Below are 6,639 nucleotides of genomic sequence, written 5' to 3' on the forward strand. Positions count from 1 at the left end.
CACACACACACTACGAAGCCTGAGCATGTACAGACGAGTGTACACATAAATAGACAGAACGAAATCACAAGCGACATAGGCCTGCCTTCGTCGTTCTGTAGTCTGTGCTAGACTGAAATTTTTTCGTAGCTGCTTGGCCCTCTCCCCACTTTACGCTCTCATTGAGAGTACGAGCGTTCGGGTTTTCCCGAAGTTCTCTGGGGTTCCATGACTAGGCTAGCGTTTGCAATCAAAAAATCATGAGTTTGTCCCATCTATGTGTTCTATGGTTAGTGGTATAAGCTATTGGGAGATATTAAAAGCAGCACTGCGCAAAGAATTTGGTTCGAAACGATCATCAGCTGAGATTCATAGAATATTATCGCAACGTTCCCAGAAGAGAGAGGAGACTTTACATGAATATTTGTATGCTTTAATGGAAATTGCCAAACCAGTGAATTTGGACGATGAGAGCTTGATAGAATACTTTGTAAAGGGCATTCCTCACTACTACAAGTAAATACTCACAGTAAATAAAGCTAGAAGAACTGAAGTTTCAAATAGAAACGTATCAGAAAGTTCGTGCTTCACACAAGTCGTTAAACAAGTTTGAGGCTCAGTCAGGAGGAAAGATTAATCAGGGTAAAATAATTGATACATCTAAGAATCGGAAATGCTATGGTTGCGGTGATACATCACATATCAGACGAGACTGTCCGAAGAACGACCAAAAGTGTTTCAAATGTGGTAAAGTAGGACATCGAATGGTACAGTGCAAACTAGAAAATCCAATTAAAAACGAGAGAAATACAAACGTGGTAGAAAATGAATATGTAGTAATACAGCCGTCAAGCGAATTTACTCCGTCAGGGTTAGAACTTAAAGACATCGTATATTCTAACGTCATATTTAAAGGACTCGTAGATACTGGCGCTGGTTTATGTCTTATGCGAAGAAATATTTATTTCATGATTGGATCGAAACCGTTATTAGGCGGAGCTAGACACTTAACAGGAATTGGCGACAGTAAAGTGTTGCCTTTCGGTAGTTTTATAATACCAGTGAAAGTGGATGGTTTAGTTATGAACATAGAATTCCATGTAGTGCCAGATCAGGACATAAGTGATGCATACTGGGTCGAACGATATTGCACACTGTCAATATAAATGTAACAGCAAATGGATCTAAGTTTGCTATGCGCAACGATATAGAAGTTTGTCGCACCCATAGTATGCCAAAGAGAGAACAAAATGAGTCAGATATTCAGTGGGCAGGAGAGATGGAAATATCTTCATCACAAATATTGAAGACAGGGATAAGAGTCTAGACATAAATCTTTCGCATTTGAACCATTTGATAAAAGGGGAAGTAGAGAAATTAATTCGAAACTACCAGCCAACAAGAAATGCAAACGCACCAGTAAGCATGAAAATTATATTGAGCGACGAAATACCTGTGTATCAGCACTCGAGACGTTTAGCCCTTTGTGATCAGGAAATTGTTGAAAAACAAATTCAGGAATGGCCGTTGTGTGGAGTGTATTGTTATTAACGCAAAGGCTGGCAAAAGAGAGGGATATCTAATTTCGATAGAAAAGGGTGACAAACCAGTTTGTTCTTACCATATTGATCACGTCGGACCAATGGAACTTACAAATAAACGGTATAATTACTTGTTGGTTATTATAGATGGTTTTTCTAAGTACGTTTGGTTGTATCCCACTAGGAGCACAGGCGTAGATGAAGTGATACGGTGTTTAGAAGTTCAAGCCACAAATTTTGGGAACCCAGTACGATTGATACGGCACCTAGAAGTACTAAGTTAGCTCCTTTTAAGATCCTTACCGGTATTGACATGCGTAGATCAGAGGATATAATCCTTAAAGAACTTATCGATGATCTTCTAATCGAAGAGCTAGCAGAACACAGAAAGAAAATACGAATGGAGGGAGTTGAAAATATAAACCAAATTCAGGAGGAGAACAAGAAGTCAGCTAATCTAAAGAGAAAAGAGGGAAAACGATTCAAAATAAATGATTTGGTTGCTATTAAGCGTACCCAATATGGCGTTGGTCTGAAACTTAAAGGAAAGTATTTAGGACCCTATAAAGTAACGGCAATTAAAAATCATGGAAGATATGAAGTAGAGAAAGTTGGACAGGTGGAAGGGCCTAAAGGACATCAACTGTATCGAAGAGTCGCACGTCAAGGTTCATAACTAGTCCAGTGTTATATCTATAAGTATGTTTAAATTCTAACAATATATTGAACTCGATTGTCATCAAACAATTCAAATATTAATAAATAAATAAATATGGTAACGATCGCTAAATCAACGCTACATCTATATATATATGTACCTTACCCCTTTCACTTTCGGCTAATATTGTTGGGCCCTTGATCGCTCCAGTTGACAAACTTGAAGCATTCGAATTTCACAGCTTGTTGTTTAATTTCCACATACTTTGACTTCTGTCAACTTTTCTTTTATATTTTTTTTTTGAAGATCGATGTTGCTTCCAAGGGGTTGAAAATTAAATGACTCGCTGACCAAAAGGTTAGGAAACTACAAAACGCACTCCAAAATTTGCGACGCAACTCGTCAAACAATTCTGACTGTCGCGACATCGCTGTCGTTCTGTTCTAACGGAACACGTAAAGCCACCAAAATGTGCGACTCGCGACGCGGTCAGACGAAAAAAGATGATGAAATAGAGACGCTTGTCGCGAAGCAACTTCGTACCGTTGCGGCATCTCCGTCACTCTGACGAGACATGCAAGTCTGCAAAATGTAGCAAACGACAATGTCGCCTGTTACGCAGCTTGTACCGCGACGCGGTCAGACCAAAAAGATGATAAAGTAGAGACGCTTGTCGCGAAGCAACTTTGTACCGTTGCGGCATCTCCGCAACACTCTGACGAGACATGCAAGTCTGCAAAATGTAGCAAACGACAATGTCGCCTGTTACGCAGCTTGTACCCATATACATGTGTGTATGTGCTTAACGGGAATTGCTGAATTCGGGGGAACAAATACACCCGAAGCAAAAATTTGAAAAAGATGTTGAAATATTTTAAATTCGAGTGAAACTCAAAGGCAACACCAACATCAATATCATGGAGTGCATAGTACACATTGACGATTTATGCATATGTATGTATATGTATGTACATATGTACATGTTTTGTTGTCTTTATCGCTCTGTCCGATACAGTTGGTTCAATCGCTAAATGCACTGGTTTAGCGCACTTAACAATCTCTAGCACCATTAAGCAACAATTTATGCATTACTATAAATTTTTAATTTTTTTTTTTTTTTACCAATGCAATATTTGTGCATCATTATTTAAATACTTTTCTTTTTTTTTTTTTACCAATTAAATATTCGTGAATCATTATTTAAACACTTTCTTTTTTTTTTTTCTTTTTCTTTTTTTTTTTTTTTTTGATACTTAGATACTTATGCATGAACTTAGGTTCCTTCGGGGCACTTTTTCCCGTCCCTGAAGTCGTTAAGCTGTGCCAGTTAACATCTTGGCCAAGTCGTGTTCGAGGAAAAGAGTAACTTTTCCCTGTGTTTATTTACTTTTTAGTATTATACCCTTGCAGAGGGTATTATAAAATTGGTCAGATGTTTGTAACGCACAGAAGGAGACGTTTCCGACCCCATAAAGTATATATATTCTTGATCAGCATGAGAAGCTGAGTCGATATAGCCATGACCGTCTGTCCGTCCGTCTGTCCGTCTGTGCGTATGCGTTTTACTCAGCCGTCTTAAGAGCTATCGGTCTGAAATTTTGTTTCGATGTTTTTTATTACCCGGGAAAAATAAAGTATGAAATTCATAAGGATCGGACCACTATATCATATAGCTCTAGAAGAACTAGAAGAAACATTTTCATAAAAATCGGAGTATGCTATAAAATTGAATAATATTGGATATAAAACCCCAGATCCCAAAATATGAATGTGATCGGATAAATATAACACACACAGACGCAACGCTACATGAACTGTATGTGTATGCGTGCGTTGCTTTGCTTTGGGAATAAGGGAAGAAGAAGAACAAATTGTAAAATAGAGAGTAAAATTGTTTTGTTTGTATATTGATGAATTGAGTTGCAGAAAACAAATTTTGAACATGTAAAATTATTATTACCAAGGACTGCAAGGGTATATAAACTTCGGCATAGCCGATGTTAGCTTCTTTGATATTTTTTTATAAAATTAAAACCTCCGTCTTGTTTGATGGTCAAGACACAATTATCATTTTTATTCGGCGACAATGCCGTTCTCTCCTTCAGTTAATTATGTATATATGTATGTATGTATATATGTAGCGTTGATTTAGCGATCGTTACTATATTTATTTATTTATTGAGATTTGAATTGTTTGATGACAATCGAGTTCAATATATTGTTAGAATTTAAACATACTTATAGAAATAACACTGGACTAATTATGGACCTTGACGTGCGACTCAGTTGACAGTCTCTTTGCGAATAATCTACGGCCTCTTTAACAAGCTCTCTATCAACTTATATAATGATCCTATGCCCTGCTCTCTCTACTACTACTAGAATGTTCGGCCACTACGCGTTTGTCTCTTCTTTCTGTCACTTTGGATTGCTCTCTCTCAATGCCATTTCCCACATTCGGCCTCCTGACTGTACATTCGAATGAATGACGGTCCCCACAATTTGATATATTCCGATACAGTTGATGTTGATTAGGCCCTTCCGCCTGTCCAACTTTCTCTACTTCATATCTTCCATGATTTTTAATTGCCGTTACTTTATAGGGTCCTAAATACTTTCCTTTAAGTTTCAGACCAACGCCATATTGGGTACGCTTAATAGCAACCAAATCATTTATTTTGAATCGTTTTCCCTCTTTTCTCTTGAGATTAGCTGACTTCTTGTTCTCCTCCTTAATTTGTTTTATATTCTCAACTGCCTCCATTCGTATTTTCTTTCTGTGTTCTGCTAGTTCTTCGATTAGAAGATCATCGAGTAGTTCTTTAAGGTTTACATCCTCCGATCTACGCATGTCAATACCGGTTAGGATCTTAAAAGGAGCTATCTTAGTACTTCTAGGTACCGTATCGTTGATGATTTGCTGATCTTTCCCAACGTATTTATACCATAAAGCTGGATTATCTAAACTCATTTTAGCTAGCATTGGAATAACAATCTTGTGAGTCCTTTCAACCTGCCCATTTCCTCGCGGTACTCCGGTGGTAATCAATAAATGCATGATGTCGTGATCCTCGCAATACTTTTTGAAAATATGCGATGTAAAAGACGCGCCTCTATCAGATATCAATCGTACTGGGTTCCCAAAATTTGTGGCTTGAACTTCTAAACACCGTATCACTTCATCTACGCCTGTGCTCCTAGTGGGATACAACCAAATGTACTTAGAAAAACCATCTATAATAACCAACAAGTAATTTTACCGTTTATTTGTAAGTTCCATTGGTGATCAATATGGTAAGAACAAAGTGGTTTGTCACCCTTTTCTATCGAAGTTAGATATCCCTCTCTTTTGCCAGCCTTTGCGTTAACAACAATACACTCCACACAACTATGTACCACACGAATAACCTTATTTCTTAATTCGGGAATATAGGATGATTTCTCGATCAAATCTTGCGTTTTCTTGACGGAAAAGTGACCCTGGGTATGTGCAAGTCTAATAATCTCATGTTCCATTGCCGAAGGCACTACAATCAACTCACAATTAGGGTCTTTAAAGAGAATCTCGTTCTCTATATAGAAGTCTTTATAACTTTCTTTTTCGACTAGCGTCCTTACTGCCTTGGTCCACTCATCTTGCAATTGAGCTTCTTTTAATCGATGTTTAATAGTGTCCTCAACAGTCATAAAACATGCAAAACGTCTCAACGCATCGACGTGCCTCATTTGAGTACCTGATCGATGTACGATAACATAATCAAAATCTTGAAGAAAAAAAAAAAAAAAAAAAAAAAAAAAAAAAAAAAAAAAAAAAAAAAAAAAAAAAAAAAAAAAAAAAAATAAAAAAGAAGATACATAGCCCAACGAGCAACTCTAAAAGGAACATCCTTCTTTTCGATTAATTTTCTGTAGTCAACAGCATAAACGCTTCTAACCATTCTTTTCGGAGACTAAGACAATGCGACGGTACTAACAATGAAGATCTACAGTATTGTTTTGAACTGTATCATACATCTGGCTGACGCGCTATCTCCTAGAATGTACTGTTTTAATTATCTCTCTGCTAGCCATTCCTGAATTTTTTTTTTTTTTTTGTTTTATCAACAATTTCCTGATCACAAAGGGCTAAACGTCTCGGGTGCTGATACACAGGTATTTCGTCGCTCAATATAATTTTCATGCTGACTCTTGCGTTTGCATTTCTTTTTGGCTGGTAGTTCCGAATTAATTTCTCTACTTCCCCTTTTATTAAATGGTTCAAATGCGAAAGATTTATGTCTGGACTCTTATCCCTGTCTTCAATATTTGTGATGAAGATATTTCCAATATCTCCTGCCCACTGAATATCTGACTCATTTTGTTCTCTCTTTGGCATACTATGGGTGTGGCAAACTTCTATATCGTTGCGCATAGCGAACTAGATCCATTGCTGTTACATTTATATTGACAGTGGTCAATATC

The sequence above is a fragment of the Drosophila willistoni genome, unplaced genomic scaffold (assembly GCF_018902025.1).
Source record: "Drosophila willistoni isolate 14030-0811.24 unplaced genomic scaffold, UCI_dwil_1.1 Seg103.1, whole genome shotgun sequence".
NCBI classification, from domain to species: domain Eukaryota; kingdom Metazoa; phylum Arthropoda; class Insecta; order Diptera; family Drosophilidae; genus Drosophila; species Drosophila willistoni.